Consider the following 16,876-nt stretch of genomic DNA (forward strand, 5'->3'; position numbering starts at 1 on the left):
GCAGCACTCTGTTGGCCTAGCTCAGCACGGATTAATGGACTTAAAGTGGCGCCTACTATTTCAGTTCAAGCACCAAATAATAAAGTCCTGATATCTTTGTGATTTGTTGAAAATAATCAGCGGTTTGTGAACATAGGTAAAAAGGCTGAGCAAGTGTTAGACTGTAAATCTAAAGACAGAGGTTATGCCCTCCTTTTGTCAAGCCCTGGGGTGAATCAACAAATTGAACTGCAAATTCAAAGATGCAGACGTTGAGAACGGACTTGAGGACATGGTGGGTTGGGGAAGGGTAAGCTGGGACGAAATGAGATAGTGGCATGGACATATATACACTACCAAATGTGAAATAGCTAGTGGGAAGCAGCCGCATAGCACAGGGAGATCAGCTGGGTGCTCTGTGACCACCTAGAGGGGTGGGATAGGGAGGGTGGGAGGGAGACGCAAGAGGGAGGAGATATGGGTATATATGTATATGTATAGCTGATTCGCTTTGTTATACAGCAGAAACTAACCATTGTAAAGCAATTATACTCCAATAAAGATGTATAAAAAATTTATTTTAATTTAAAAAAAAGAAGCAGCTTCAGTTCTGCTGGATCTTCTTCCACCTCTTTTTTTCTTGACAGTGGGAGAATTAGATTCAAGCCAGTTGACTAGAGAATTTACCTGTTAACTAAAATTTTGTGGGGTGGAAGCCCAGCAGTCTAGTAAGGATTTAGCTTGAAGTGTTTGATTTGCATTCAATTGATGTAGGATAGTGTCTTGCAATCCTTATTTTCAGGAATTAAGTAAATTGTACTTGCTTAGGGTTTTGAAAGCTCTTGGTCTATACTAACCTAAATTCCTAGTCCAGCGCTGATAGAATGGGTATTAAGGGTGGTAATAGTGTGGATATTGAGGATTAGTAATGATAGGAAGTTTATTTGTTTTGTATGTTTGAATTGTCATTTTATTTTTAAGTTATTTATTGAAGGGAATATAGTTAGTAATATGGAGTATGTTAGCCGAAAGCAGAAATACCTGTTGAGTAGTGCTCTGATGGCTGTTAGTGTTGGCAGAATGATGTGATTGTTTTTTGTTTTCTGTTGGATAATTACTCATTTTGGTAAAAACCCTGATGGGGTGGGAGACCTCCCAGTGATAATATGATGGTAATGATAAGGATTGTGTTGAAAGGTGTTTTGTTTAATGTGTGTGATAATGACAGTGTTGCAGTACATGAGCTGGGCGTAAGTAGTAAGAAGATAGTGTTATTCTGCACTGATGAAAGAAATGTTCACATATTGAGGTACGGGGAAGTCATTCTGGCTTATACATGATTTAACTCAAATTTTATGCTAACTTAAAAATAGCCAGTTTGTGGGCTATCAAACATACATTGTTCACCTGCTTTAATTGTTTAAAGAAAAGGGCACAGTGACCAGAAGTAAAGAATGTTCATGTTAAAAATAAAGATTAAATGCCTCCCTTCTTGGGATGCCAATGCTGGTAAGACCCTTCAATGATAAGATGCTTTCCCAGGTGTCAAGGTCATACTGACTTGTTGTGTACATGTGTGGTTTTCTTTTTCTTTTTTATTTATTTTTGAAACCTTGAAGGAATGTATCCCTGACTTTAATGTCCTTTGTTCTGGCGAGATATAAAACTGTACTGAAAACCATGCTTCTCTGAAGCAGTTCCTCAGAGTTATCTGAGAGGTTGTCTTCTGGGTTATAGTCTTCAGATTGGCTCTTTTATAAAACAAAACTCTTTTCTATTCCTATTCTAGATTGTTTATTGATTATTTTCACTGAAATTACTTGGCATAGTCGGCAGGATATCAGAAAAACCCGCCTGAGGTCACCTGGATCTACTTTGGACCGGTGCTCGGGAGACCAAGCCTGGGCCCTTTGAGCCCCTCCGGCTTCAAAGCACCCTTCAGGTGCTTTGGTGAGTTCTTCCTCATATCTGGATCTCCTTGTGCTAAGTGACAGTTTGACTTTTATTTGAGCTGTTATCTTAAGACTTGGAGTCTTAAGGGGATACTGGTACATTTCCTAGGTGAAGAGGTCCTAGGGATAAGTTTCTAGGGAGAGGACCTAGGGGGGGATTCCTAAACAGAGGACCTGGGGGAATTTCTAAGCAGGAAGGCCTGGAAGAAATTTTGGAGTGAACTGTGTTGGCTGACTTTTTAAAAATATGGCTTAAAATTGGAAATTTAAATTTAATTTTAGATGTGTACTTTATAATAGAATGAAACTAGAAGAAAGCGGGAAATTGTGCTTCTAAAACCTACCAGCTCCCCGGCTGGCATCCACCCACTGACACTCTAGCTGGCTTTGACAACTGGTATGGAGCTAACACAAGTACTTACCTAATCCAAAAATGGCCAGGATGGAACTTTTTTGACATTCAAAACTGATTTTTATGTGCACAGTTAAAGAAAGCTGGCTTGATACAACATCTTTTCAAAATTCTGACCCTGTAAGAATAAAAGTACTCCTAGGAGAAAACTTGTAATTATGACTCTTATCATGTCCTTGAAATGCGAACGCAGCCCACATTGTTTGAGACTACGGCCTTGGCTCAATTAGTAGAATGTAAAACTGAAGGGAATAAAAAGGCCTTTTAAAACTCAGGCAGGAAAACTACGAGATCTCTGTCTATCTGGATGTGCGTATGTCTGTATGTACGTTACAAGTATGTTTCTACTTCCGGATGACATCATCAAAATGAATTCATAAAAGAGCTCTATTTAATTGACTTAAAAATAAGCATTTACAAATCAGATATTTCTATTCTACTTCCGGATGATATCATCAAAATGAATTCATTAAAGAGCTCTATTTAATTGACTTAAAAATAAGCATTTACAAATCAGATATTTCTAATTGTAACAAAAAGCTAACCCAAATTTTTAGAGGAGCATGCGATCTAGGATTAATCTTCAGTAAATGAAAATAAGTTTAAGTTGTTGGTTTGATGAATACAAACATGCCTTTAGGGTCATCAGTATGAAGTATAATACTTTTATTTGGTACCTAGGTTTCCTAAAAGTCAATAAGCTCATGCTACCTGTTACAAAATTTGTCAACAAGAAAATTAACTTACTATGGTGATATTTTCATAAGTAATAAAATTGAGATAAATGGGATAAAAGCTTTTAGGTGAACTCTTTAAAAATGATTACGTTTTTTAAAAAAAATGATTATGCTTTATGGTATGTATACCTAAAAAGAGTTTGTCCAGATTTGGGGTAACTTGAAACTTTGGAGTCGTGCTAAATTAAATTAAATGATGGGAATTCACTAACTATCCAGATCATTTCCAATTAAGATAAAAATACTAAAACATTAATTGCTCAGCATGTCTAAATTTACCTACTTTGTCTTATCAGAGAAAAACTAAAGATGTTTGGGTTTATTGGACACATGTCTTGTACCACACTGAGAAAAGAAATCATGCTATGAGAAAATGTATGTTTCTAAAGGTTGTTGAAATATGTTGATAAGCTTGCCAATCAGGAAACGCTGGTATAACAGACAGTTCACAATGGACTGTCTCTTGGTTTTTGTTAGGGATTAAGGTTTTCAAGGGTTAAATATTATATATGTAATTAAAGTTAGTAGAAATAATAAGGTAAACATTTGAGTATTCAAGGAAAAAAAAGATGTGTGTTTTCAGTAAAAGGAGGATTGAAGAAAGAAAATGGATTTAGTTAATGGAAAATGAAGTGAAACTGTCCTGAAGTGTCTCAAAGAGAGAGATATTCAACTAATTATGCTTATTTGGTCTATTATATTACATGGGAAGCATTGTCAACATTAAGCCTTCTTTATGTCTAAAGTATATAGTGTAAATGTTCCAGAAATTATATGAAATTCCTGAAAATCTTATATGTCCTGACATAGAATGTTTCTTTGTCATCAAAATCGAGGCTCACACTAAAGGGACTGAACCCCCGAGTATCAGGGAGATGCTCTTTCATGCAAAGGCAACAACAACAGAGCTGATGGCACTTGTAGGTGAAGTCCATTCTGTGTCTACAGAAAGTTAACCCCTCATTGTCAGACTCTTGCCATCCTGATGCCCTTATAACATGGCAACAGTCTGCTCCTAAATCAGAGAAATTAAGATGGGTAAACAATAGCTGTGAATTAAACAGTCCGGGATATGGGAAACCAAGACGGCTGCTTGGCTTTTCCTGGCTTCCTGGCAAACCCCATTTCTATTTGATGGATTAAAGGCCTTCCCTGGCTGCAAGGCTGATGCCCTCACAATGACAAAGAAACTGTTGGAAAATGTGTTTTCCACTTGGGATATACTTTCCACAATCTCCAGTGAACAAGGCACCCACATCATGTGACAAATCATATAAGCCTTAACAAAAACCTCAAAAACTTTTAAAAAATATCCTCAATCATCAGGAAGGTCACCAAAACTAATGGGAAAACTGGACTCAAGCAGAACAAAAATTAATTATATGGGATTGAATGAGCTTATAAATATGATTATAATTTTTATGATTTTTTTGTCTGAAATATTACTGGCTTTTCATCTTTGTTTTCCAGATATAAGGAAACCTTTCCCCTTAAGCAAAGTATGACTTACAGCAATTTGGTAAATTATTCCTTTGTAAGCAGAACTGAAGCATTTATCTTTTCTACCTGATTCCTCCTGAATGTAGGATCTCTTAGGTTCCTCGCAGCCTTTCCAGGTGAAAAAGGAAGCCCACTTCCTGGCGGAAATAAGAACCTCAAGATATTTTGGAACATAGTTAGAGAGGAATCCACCTAAATCTGTAGGTATTGCAGGTAGAATCTAATGGCATGGCTTTCCTGGCTTTGAGAGGCCTTTTAAAAGTTCAATTTGAGATCCCTTATGAAAAGTTGATATAAAGCCAAATTTAAAAGGGCCTATATGATCAATTACACTTACCTAAATAATCAGGGTAAGTGTATAAAAACCAGATTTATTCTGCAAACAAATTAGTCTTAATCTGACTATGTTTGGTCAAAATGAAGATAATTTATATAGAAAAATTAAGTTTCAGTGATATACCTTTGTGGATATTGAGGTTTTATATGTACTGAGGTGTTGTACTTACTGCCTACATCCGAGATGCCACTTTGTTATGTCACATTATTGTAAAGTTTAATTGAATTATTAACAGGATATTCCAAGCTTGCTTCTGAAGCCGATCACAGTGTTCTATCTTCGGATGAAGATTAGATGCTCCATGACCTGCACCTAGGAGACTGGGCATACTGGAAAAGATATCATTTAAAGGACTATCTCAAACCTAAAAGGAAGGATCCTTATCAGGTACTCTAAACTAGCTCATGCACAGTAAAACTGAAGGGAATTAACTCAAATTTTATTTCTCACTTAAAAAGGGCCTCTGCATCAGACTGGTCTATAGAGGGGACTGCTGACCTCAAACTCACCTTAAAACAACCATCAAGCCAGGACGAGAAGACGATGACAACAGTGGTGGACAGCTGACCCAAGAATCCAGGCCAAGCCTGTAAGACCCATCCTACTAGTTCGATTGAACTGTTATTCAAATGTTTGTCTCCCTATCAAAACTGAAAGTTACTCTTTTACTTCTAGCTATACTTTTGCCCCAATATTGAGGATGGAAAGAAAATTCTTTAGTAAAGTTGTCACAAAGCATAGCTACTGGGATAGACCCCTCATAATACCTGTCACTGACTTTTCAGATGTTGCTAATGTTACCACTCACCCAGACCAACCTCTCTCTGACCTAATCTTTCAGGTTTAAATTCTTCAACGTATTAATATGGCCATTCCTTGTCTGATACTATCTTCAGTCCCTAGAGACTGAGCCATACTTACCCCAGGACCCCCTTCCTCTGTCCCTTACTTAATTGAAAAATGTCTTAATAGCTGACAAATAGAAGGTTTATATTTATTAGAATATTATGTTATCCCATTGTCTACACATCAGGAAATAAATGAATCTCCTTTCTCTCTTCATTAAAGAGTCAAGCAATCTATGTTAGCAAAATACCAAGATACCAGTGGCAAATCTTTTGGTAATCTTGGTTCCTAATGCAGGAGTGTATGTAAACAAAACGATGATCAGAAATTTATCAGCCACCACTGGTCAAACAGCCAAAAAGACTGCACTGCAGCACAACAGATACCCCTAAATTCCTTAGCCCAAGTATTATTAGATAACTGGGTTGCCTTAGATTTTCTACTGGTATTTGTGCTATTGTTCACACTTATGGGTTAAATTTTTTTTTTTTAATTAGAATGGGGATAATAGTAACCTGTGTGAGCTTGTTATTTCAATTATAATTCCTGAGATAATGGTTAGTAGAATGATAGTAAACACAAGAGGGTTTATTAGTACTGGAAGGATATAAACCAACATTTTTGGGGTATGGGCCCAATAGCTAGTTAGTTGACTTTACCGTGAAGAATTTAAAATTCTTAAGGGTAGGTTCAATTTCTATGATTCTAGAAATAAGAGGGTTTAAACCTCTATTATTAACTCTATCAAAATAACTCTTTGTCAGACATATTTCTTACATTTGTGGTGGGATGCCTGATGTGATGACAGGTAGTGAAACTTCTCATACACATAGGGCTAATGTTAGTGGTAAAAATTTTTTCATAAGAGATATATAAGCTGATCTCATCAAAATTGTGGGCAGGATGCTTGAATTCATAGAAGGGAGATTGTTAGGAGGAGTGTTTTAATGATGACATTGGCTGTATAGAATTCTAGCATGTAGGGGTTGTTAAATGCTCCTAAAAATAGGATTGTTGTGAAAATATTTATTATAATGATATTGACATATTCTGCTAGGAAGAATAGAGTGAACAGGCCTGCTACATTTTCTACATTGAAGCCAAATATAGGTTAAATCAAATGGGACTCCGTTGGTTTCTGCTAGAGTAGAGATAAATCACATTCTGGCTAGGGGTCAGGATGGGAAAATTAGTCATAGGTATTCTTGTGTAATAATTACTGCTGAAAGTGTAAATGATCATTTATCACTAGAACTGATAAGAGAATAATTGCTACTGTTACATCATATGAGATTGTCTGTGCTACTGCACGGAGACCTCCGATGACTGTGTATTTTTAATCCAAAGCGCATCCAGATCAGAGGATGGAAAAAATGGCTAGGCTTGATATAGCTAGTATAAATAGTACACCTAGGTTTATATTAACTAGTGGAAAGGGTAGGGGGAGCGGAATTCATCTTGTGAGAGCCAGGCTTGAGGCTAGACTTGGTGCGATAATAAATACAGAAATTGATGAGATTGATGGTCACAGTGTTTCTTTAATAAATAATCTGACTGTATCAGCAATGGGTTGTAATAATCCATAAGGGCTGACGATGTGTGGCCCTTTCTGGATTTGTATATAGCCTAGGAATTTCCGTTCCATTAATGTGAGGAATGTTACAGCTAGTATAATTAGTGAAAGAATGCAGATTATAAATATTTCCGTAGGAAAAGGACTTGAACCTCTGCGGATAAAGGTTTTAGTTTTACACAATTACCGGGCTCTACCACCCTAATAAACCCTGTTCTATAGTGGGGTATGTATAAATGAATTGAGATTATATCATCAATTAGTTTGAAGACATTTTGTAAAGTAGGCCTTATTTCTCTTGTTCTTTCATACTGAGAGAAATACAGAATAGAAACCAACTAGGATTACTCCAGTCTGAACTCAGATCAAACAGGACTTTACTAATCACTGAACAGACCGTTAATAGCAGTTATACTATTGGGATGTACTGATCCAGCATCAAGGTCATAAACCTTATCGTCAGTATGAACTCTACAATTGTGCTGCTACTCCTAGGGTAACTTATTCCACTTATCAATATTTTGGATCAATAGTGATAAAGCATTTTGACTACCTGGTCTAAATTTTAATCACTCCAATGTTTTATTCTCCAAGGTTACCCCAACCAAAATTGTTAATCCATTAAAAGCTATGTTGGAGGCTTTCAGGATGGCAGAGTGGAAGGACCCTGAGCTTACCTCCTTCTCATGAACACACCAATATCACAACTGACTGCTGAACAACCATTGATTAAAAAAAAGACTGGAACCTACCGAAAAATATCTTCTACATCTAAAGGCATAAAGAAGAGACCACAATGAGACGGTAGGAGGGGCGTACTCGCAATATAATCAAATCCCCCCCATCCCCCCACCCCTGCCCATGGGTGACCCACACACTGGAGAATAATTACACTGCAGAGGCTCTCCCACAGGAGTGAGAGTTCTGAGGCCCACATCAGGCTTCCAAGCTTGGGGGTCTGGTGTTGGGAAGAGGAGCCCCCCCAGAGCATCTGGATTTGAAGGCCACTGGGGCTTAACTTAATGCAGAGCTCCACAGGACTGGGGGACACAGAGACTTAACTCCTGAAGGTATCGCACAAAATCTCACGTGCACCGGGACCAAGGGCAAAAGCAGTAACCTCATAGGAGCCTGGGCGAGACCTACCTGCTGGTCTTGGAGGGTCTCCTGGGCAGGTGGGGGTGGCTGTGGCTCATGCTGGGGTCATAAAAGCTGGTGGCAGAAGGGGATTGTTCATCTGCATGAACTCTCCTCGAGCACCAAGACCCGGCCCCACCCAACAGCCTGTAGGCTTCAGTGCCAGATGCCTCAGGCCAAACTACTAACCGGGTGGGAACACAGCCCCACCCATTAGCAGACTGGCTGCCTAGAGACTTCCTGATCCCACAGCCGCCTCTAGACACGCCCCTAGCCCTGCCCACCAGAGGGCCAGGACCCAGCTCCACCCACCAGTGGGCAGGCATCTGCCCTTCCCACCAGGAAGCCTACCCAAGCTTCTAGACCAGCCTCACCCACGGGGGGCAGAAACCAGAAGGAAGAAAACTACGACCCAGCAGCCTGTAGTCTCAAACGCAGGCCGGACACTACCCTGGGGCCCCTGGCCCTTGGGTGACGAGAGAGGAGTGCACTGCTGGGACACACAGGACGTCTCCTACAGAGGGCTACTTCTCCAAAGTCGAGAAAGGTAATTAACCCAAAATGAGGTGGCAGAGGAATGTGTTTCAGATGAAGGACCAAGATAAAACCGCAGAAGAACTAAGTGATGTGGACGTAAGCAATCTACCTGAGAAAGAGTTCAGAGTAATGATTGTAAAGGTGATCCAAGAGCTTGGGAGAAAAATGGATGCACAGATCGATAAGTTACAAGGGTTTTTTAACAAAGAGTTAGAAAATATAAAGAACAACCAAACAGTTGAACAATACAATAACTGAAATGAAAAACACACTAGAAGGAATCAATAGTAGAGTAAATGAAGCAGAACGGATCAGTGAGCTGGAAGACAGAGTATGGGAAGTCACTGCTGTGGAGCAGAAGAAAGAATGAAGCACGGAGGGTTCCATACAGGATAAACCCACGGAGGAATACACCATGCTGCGCTGTGATCAAGATGACAACAATTAAAGAGAAAATATTAAAAGCATCAAGGGAAAAGCAACAAATAACATACAAGGGAACTCCAATAAGGTTATCAGCTGATTTTTCAGCAGCGACTCTGCAAACCAGAACGGAATGGCGTGATACTCTGTTCACTTACTATTTTAAGTGTATCTGTCAGGCAAGAGCTGCTGTGATGGTTTACAATGATGCCAATAAAAAGTGGGTACCAGCTGGTGGTTCAGCTGGGTTCAGCACAGTTCATATGTATCGTCATACATGGAACAACACCTTCACAGCGGTGGGCAGGAAGATTCAGGACCATCAGGTCGTGATAAATTGTGCCGTTCCTAAAGGGCTGAAGTACAATCAAGCAACACAGACCTTCCACCAATGGTGGGACGCTAGACAGGTGTATGGCCTCAACTTTGGCAGCAAAGAAGATGCCAGTGTCTTCGCAAGTGCCATGATGCATGCCTTAGAAGTGTTGAATTGACAGGAAACGGCCAACGTCGCCTAGACAAAATTCGCAGCTACCTGCCCAAGTTCAGAATGGCCCATCACAAGAAGAATTGGAAATTCAAAGAAGGCAACTACGAGAACAGCAACAACAAAAGGAGCTGGAGTGGGACAGGCTAGAGAGAGAAAGAATGGAAAGGGAGAGATTGGAGAGAGAGAGGTTAGAAAGGGAAAGGCTGGAGAGGGAGCGACTGGAACAGGAACAGCTGGAGAGAGAGAGACAAGAAAGGGAACAGCAGGGTCACCTGGAGTGGGAGAGACGAGAGCGGGAGAGGCTGGAGAGACTGGACCAGGAAAGGCAAGAACGAGAGCATCCAGAGCAGCCAGAAAGGGAGCAGCTGGAATGGGAGCGAGAGCAAAGGATATCAGCTGCTGCTGCCCCTGCCTCTGTGGAGACTCCTGCTTCTGAGCCAGCCTTGCAGGCCGCCTCTCAGCCAGCCGAGACTCCAGCCCAACAGGGCATTGTCTTGGGGCCACCTGCACCTCCACCCCCTCCTCCACTCCCACCAGGTCCTGCCCAGGCATCAGCCCTGCCCAGGCATCAGCCGCACTCCCTCCTCCCCCAGGATCCCCTCCACCCCCTCCACTTCCGTCCTCAGGGCCCCCGCCTCCACCTCCTCCACCACCTCTTCTTAATCAAATACCCCCTCCTTCTCCACCACCTGCTCCTCCCCTCCCTGCATCTGGATTTTTTTCGGGATCCACGTCTGAAGACAATCGCCCTTTAACTGGACTTGCAGCTGCAATTGCTGGAGCAAAACTTAGGAAAGTGTTGCGGATGGAGGATGCCTCCTTCCCAAGTGGAGGGAATACCACTGGTGTGAATTCAGCGTCATCTAAAACAGATACGGGTCGTGGAAATGGACCCCTTCCTTTAGGGGTAGTGGTTTAATGGAAGAAGTGAGTGCCCTGCTGGCCAGGAGGAGAAGAATTGCTGAAAAGGGATCAATACAAACAGAACAAAAACAGGACAAAAATGAAAATTCAGAGCCTGTAACTTCTAAGGCCTCTTCAACAAGTACACCTGAACCAACAAGAAAACCTTGGGAAAGAACAAATACAATGAATGGCAGCAAGTCACCTGTTATTTCCAGACCAAAATCTGTGCCCTCGTCAGAGCCCAGTGCCAGCGGAGTCCAGACAGAGGGACTGGACTGTGACAGGCTAAAGCAGAACATTCTAGATGAACTGAGAAAAGAATTAGCTGAAAGAAGAGCTCATTGATGCAATCAGGCAGGAACCGAGCAAGTCAAACACCGCACGGAGAAACAAACTAAGGAGAGATAGGACTTCAATCTGGAGGGAAAAAAAAAAAAAACAACCCTACAAACAACAACTGTTAATAACAACAAAACCCCTACATTTTGTGAGCTGTAAGAAGAAAATGGAAATAAACAGTCAGGAGGGAAAAACCAACATACTTTGAAAGCCTTCAGACATTACTACTCTGGTGATAAGCCATTTCCCTCCCAGTTTGTTGCTTTTTTCTGACCTTTACAACAGGATGGAAGAGAGTCGCATAGGAGTTCTTGTATCAGTTATGCAGAAAATACTAAACCCATCAGGCAAGATGACTGCAATGAAATATTTTCATGTCAAGAGAAAACCGCACATTTTCCACAATCCATTGCTAAAATAAAGAGGAGAAAGGCTTGAGAAGTTTTTTTCAGAGAATGCTGATGAAGAATTTAGCAAGTTAGGCTATTGTATTGTAAACGCTTCTCTCAGGTTTGTCTTCCTATCATATTTAATATTCCATGAATAATTGAGATCAGCCCTATGTAGTTAAGATCATAAAGTGTGGGACAAAAGGAATTGTATTTGCTTTCAAAGGGTGATATTTATAAGAAAGAGTCCTAGAAATGATTTGTCCAGAGTGAGGAATTTTAGAATGATAGGAAGTCTCTCAAGTTAGCCTTCATGCAATTTTGTAGATTCAAACATAAAATTCATCCAGAATTTAAAGATTTAGATGCCTTCCTGAATTGTTACAGTGCTTTACCAAATCTATTGACTCCTACATAACACAAACCAGTGGTCAAATGTAAAACAATATATTGTAGATTTACTGTAGGTTTTTGACCTTTTTTAGATTAATGCCTGCAGACATTTTTGTAATGTAATTACAATCTCCACAAAATTAGCTTTTTAAATTGCAGACAGTAATGCATGTCAAACTAATATATAGTGGCCTTTTCAAGGCTTAGTCCCAGGGAAAACATTTTGTAGAGTATAGGGGAGTGGGAGGAAGGGAAGGAATAATTTTTTATTTAAAGTTAACTTCTGTACTATCTTTTTTTCTCAATTATCTGCATGAATAATAATGAGGAATATTTTGTGACTTTGATAAATATCTTAACAGAACCAAGTACTTAATCTTTTACATCATGTCTTTGGCTATTTGTATTTTAACTTCAGTAAGTTCAGTGGTCTGAAACATGATTCTGAGCTTCACATGAATTATATCTTACTGTGGAACTCAAAAGTTCGATCCCTGAATTTGGCAGTTATTATTACCTAGGGGCCCTGCAGTTATACAGGTGTTCAGGTACACGTTCCTGACTACAAAGCTGCTTTTGAATTTTTGTTATGTTGAAATACTAAAAAAGTAACAATGATGGCAGCAATTAATGTCACAGAAATCATTAGATAAAGGGAAAACGAGGGGTCCTGCATAATTTTCTTTTAATAGACTTAGGTGGTGGGAAGAAGGAACTAGATACTCTACTTACCACCGTGTGCATGTGTGCGTGCGTGTTTGTGTGGGCACTCACATGTGTGTATGTTATGCACTCCCTTTTCTTTGAAACTTCTAAGATTAAAATAGGGGAGAAATCCTGTATGTTGCAAAGATAGAATTTTTTGAAAATTTAGGAAATCAAAAATTCTCCAGGCTCTCCATCTTGATTTATGCTTGAGTTATGTGCCATATTTGCTTTGAAATCTTTGGTTATCAGTAGTTGTACTAAAATTTTGAATAATCCACTTTCATCTGCTTTCTAGATTTCTTAATCTAAATTCATAAGACAGAGCTTGTTGATAGCATAGTTTTCTAAATGCTGCAGGTTTGCAGCCATTACCACTTCAAAGAGGTTTGAATGGAGGAATTTTTTTTCCTTGTTAAGACAGTTCCTGTTTTTGTAGAAACTTCATTTTTAGATTAATTTGTGACGGATGAGCTATCATAATTCAAGTATACAGTTCTTTTTTTCTACCAACTATTCATTGTCATCCAATAGTAAAGACATTAAAGATGCAGCAAGCTTATGAAGTACTACTTTCTAAAAGAAATAGGAGGCATTTTCATCTTTATTATTGTACTTTTGGTTATGCAAACACTTTGAATTTTTTTTTTTAATTAAAGATTTATTTTTATTTTTGGCTGCATCAGGTCTTAGTTGCAGCATGCAGGATCTTTCATTGTGGCGCGCAGGCTTCTCTCTAGTTGTAGCGCGGAGGTTCCAGGGTGCGTGGGCTCTGTAGTTTGTGGCACACAGGCCCTAGTTGAGGCGCGTGAGCTCAGTAGTTGTGGCGCGTGGGCTTAGTTGCCCTACGGCATGTGGGATCTTAGTTCCCAAACCAGGGATTGAACCCGCGTCCCCTGTATTGTAAGGTGCATTCTTTACCACTGGACCACCAAGGAAGTCCCGATGATATAAATGTTTATGTCCCCCATAAATCTAGTCAGAAATCACTTTGAATTTTGTTGATTAAGTTAAACAGTCTATAGTAGGATAGAGTATTGGGTACAAGTGGTCCAAACTACGATAAAAATGCTAGATCTTAAAAAAGAAACTTTTTTATTTATTTATTTATTTATTTATTTATTTATTTATTTATTTAATTTATTTATTACTTTTGGCTGTGTTGGGTCTTCGTTTCTGTGCAAGGGCTTTCTCTAGTTGCGGCGAGTGGGGGCCACTCTTCATCGCGGTGCGCGGGCCTCTCACTATTGCGGCCTCTCCTGTTGCGGCGCACAGGCTCCAGACGCGCAGGCTCAGTAGTTGTGGCTCACGGGCCCAGTTGCTCCACGGCATGTGGGATCTTCCCAGACCAGGGCTCGAACCCGTGTCCCCTGCATTGGCAGGCAGACTCTCAACCACTGCGCCACCAGGGAAGCTCAGAAACTGGTTTATGCACTAAACGTTTTGTGCCTTGGTCTAATAGTAACATGATGTCTGTGTAAAAACAACAGAAAGAACCAGTGTTGAATCACGTTTTATTTCCTGTCATTCTGCATTATCTCAGGTTGCTAAATGTGTTCTTTCCAAGAAGTTTTATTGAATTACTGTATACATTTACTGTCCTGTGACAGTTTTGTCATTGTTAGAGATTTCAATAATTAAAATTGGAAACAGAGGCTTAGGTTATTTTCCTTATCAAAACTGTTACTTGGAGCCACATTATTATGATGATTTTCATGCCCTTGTACATTGGATGTCTTAAGCTGAGTGCAGTTTAGGGGATCCTTTCTAATTACAGGAAGGTGATCTGACCTGTGAGAAGTCTGTACTATACACTATTTAAATAGCTAACTAGTCAATTGCAAACCAACTGAATGTACAAATCTTAGTGCTGGTGCTGAAATCTCTTCAGAATAGTCATTATGATCTCAAAGTTTGTTTGAAAATTTGCAAGCATTAAGTGTCAAACAAAACTGAAGATGAAACACTAAACACTAATTCTTGTGCTTTAGGTGTACTTCCTTTTTAGAGTTTTTGGTTCTCTGCTGTTTTTACTGTACTGTTTCATTTATATTTCCTACACGCGAACTTCGTTTGTGCAACTGAAATAAAACTGCAGTATACACGTTAAAAAAAAAAAAGCTATGTTTTTCTTTAAAGTACAGTTATTGTTTATTTTTTTGGATTAATTAATCAATTAAATCTCCATAGGGTCTTCTCATATTATTCCTGCCTCTTCACGGGAAGGTCAATTTCACTGATTAAAAGAGACAGTAATACTCTCGTGTGATCAGTTATACAGGTCCTTATTTAGAGAATAAATGACTATGCTACCTTTCCACACTCAGGATACCATGACCGTTAAACAGATGTCACTGGGCAGGCAGTGCCTCTAATACCAGAAGTGCCAGAGGTAATGTTTTTTTTTTTTTTTTTTTTTTTTTTTTTTGGTAATGTTTTTTTATAAAGGAGCAGGGTTTGTGATTGCTGAGTTCCTTTTACTTTTTAAAATCTTTCCTTAAATGCATGCCTGTGTTGGGTTTAACAGTTGTTTTAATAAATAACTAGGTATTGGTTAAGGTTTATTTTACTTTTAACTCTCAGTAGGTTAATGTTCTGATATAAGCATATGCAAGGAGTAACACTGCTTGTTACTCATACTGACAGTATTGCTTCTATTAATTAATAGATTAGTCCAGTATTAAATTAGGGTTGGTTTATTTACTATTGGTATTTAAGATGAATGTGTGGTTGACCTTGAACACTTCTGTAATTGGTGGCTGCTTTTAAGCCAAGTATTGTTTATGCTTACTCTCTGCGGAACTGTGTATCCTGATACTAAAAGCTGTACCTTTTTCGAATAACATTTAAAGTTATAATAAAAGTTATGTTTCTAAAGTAATATTTAAAGTTGAACTAAAATTCTTTTCTAGACAACCAGCTATCATTAGGCTTGTTAGGCCTGTCACCTTTACTTGTAAATCTTCTCACTATTTTGCCATATAGGTGAGTTTGTTCTTGTAAACTGTTCATAAGTAGCTCATCTGCTTTCAGGTTACCTAACTTACGTTCTCTATGTTAAAGTTTTCTAGTTAAATCATTATGCAAAAGGTAAAAGAGGTAAGTAAGCTTTGCTTTTTGGTACTTTTAATACTTCTTTCATCATTCCCTTAGCATACTTTATCTGTAGCACCAGATTTAAATTTCTGTCTCCTATACTTTTTAGATGTTGAATGAATGTTTAATTCACTTATGGTAGTTGAATTTGGTGGGAAGTTTGGGCTAGTTTCAGTACAAAGTGTTCATGCAGTATGAAATCTCCTGGGTGTAAACCAGGTACTTTTCTTTAAGCTACACTTTGATTCATCCAAGCATATTTTCCAGTATGCTCGTTACAACTTACCTCCTCTTGTATGTTTGGAACTTATTACTCGGATATGAAGTTATCACTTCATAACTTCAAAGGGGGGAGTCAGTGTGTGTGTGTGTGTGCGCGTCACTATTCTCAATTTACTACTAAATCCTCCTTTGGTTTTTTATTTCATACAGACTTTTATATAAATTATTTTATGTTCCTGAGGTACAAAATATAGCCTATTTCTTCCCCTCCCAGAGGTTACAACTTGATCTAACGTTTTGATGTCTGATAATTTTGCTTACTATTGTTCTTTACCAAAGTTTCCTGAGGATGGCAATACTTAGGGCTGGTGAGGTTTATCAGAGTTTATCAATTACAGAATAGGTTCCTCTAGAGGAGTATGAATCACTGCCAAGTCTTTTGACTTTTAGGTTGATGCTGGTAGTATTCTAGCAAATCATTTTATTGTTATAATTATTTGAATTTATGGCTAAGTATAGTGGGATATCTAATCCCAGTTTAGATCTTAGCTGTCGTGTAATCAGAAATGTGAAAGTCACTTTCATAGCTTATTTTTGTTTTAGCTATGGCTTTTTACAGCTTAGCTAGGACTTCATTTTATTTTGGGGTAATCTTTAACACGCTTTTCACTGGATTTCTAGTAACATGGGTTAATCTTATGACCAAGGTGGCTGACACGAAATTTATCAACCCTAATTAGTTAAAAATTAAGCCAAAAACAAAAGTTTTTGAGTAAGTTATATTATCACTGCCATTTCCCATAAGGGTGTAGTTAAGTAAGTTGTTTTGAGCTACTTTTTAGTGTGCTTGATGCCTGCTCCTTTTAATCTTTTTTTGACTTAAAGGACATTCTCACTGGGATG

The 16,876-nt window shown here is 38.9% G+C and overlaps 1 pseudogene; it reads left to right on the top strand.

Moving 5' to 3' along the window:
• The window catches only part of LOC114235985 (protein enabled homolog), a 32,984-nt pseudogene extending 17,930 nt beyond the window's left edge, over positions 1-15,054 (top strand).
• Positions 15,055-16,876: the final 1,822 nt, after the last annotated feature.

This window comes from Balaenoptera acutorostrata, chromosome 19, assembly GCF_949987535.1.
Source record: "Balaenoptera acutorostrata chromosome 19, mBalAcu1.1, whole genome shotgun sequence".
In the NCBI taxonomy this organism is placed as follows: Eukaryota; Metazoa; Chordata; class Mammalia; order Artiodactyla; family Balaenopteridae; genus Balaenoptera; species Balaenoptera acutorostrata.